The sequence below is a fragment of the Falco punctatus genome (assembly GCF_963210335.1).
Source record: "Falco punctatus genome assembly, chromosome: 1".
In the NCBI taxonomy this organism is placed as follows: Eukaryota; Metazoa; Chordata; class Aves; order Falconiformes; family Falconidae; genus Falco; species Falco punctatus.
The window spans coordinates 80,069,236-80,069,935 of NC_137580.1; the positions used below are offsets into that span (position 1 = coordinate 80,069,236).

Consider the following 700-nt stretch of genomic DNA (forward strand, 5'->3'; position numbering starts at 1 on the left):
TTCCGTACTGGCCATTGTTGGAGGCAGAACACTGAATTAGAAAGTCAATGTGGCAAATCCTGCCTTAATGTGCCCATTATACAGCTACTTTCCATAAATACATTATTGTTACACAGCAGCCAATCTTGATGATATTCTAGAAAACAGGAAAAAAAAAAAAGTACAAACAGTATATAGCTATTGATTAGCTATATAGGTTGCTTTTTCGCAGAGGAGTGTAGAAGGAATTGCTTTAGTATTTTGGGTGATTTAGTTACACTGATCCTGGCAACGTCCATTAAATACTAGGAAAAAAAAAGCAACCTGATGCATTAGATTAAATTTCTATAAATGTAATTAAATCCTGTCCTAGGTTTGTTCATGTATCAGTAAACTAATTGCATTTAGTCAAACAGTTGCTTTGAGCCTGGACAAAATTAGATTAATTTCCCTAGCTGTGAACTATAGGAAAGCAACATATAGTAAATTGCTCAGGCATTCAGACTATTGACTCAAAAGGCAGTTACAGCAGAAATGTTGATATATTTAGTAAAAGGAGCCATTAGAAGAATTATATTTAACTTGAGGGACAATTATTTTTCGATTATAGAATTACACATAACAAAGTGGATGAATAAAACAATTATTAAGGAAGGTTTATTTCCTTCTACCTCTTGGGGTTCAATTCTAAAACCATGAAATGTCTCCTCAAATTCCACAG

General features: G+C 33.3%; 1 long non-coding RNA gene across 1 annotated transcript in view; it reads left to right on the forward strand.

The window, feature by feature from the left end:
* Positions 1-700, forward strand: part of LOC308059806 — a 97,598-nt gene that overhangs the window by 48,941 nt on the left and 47,957 nt on the right. The window lies entirely within an intron of this gene.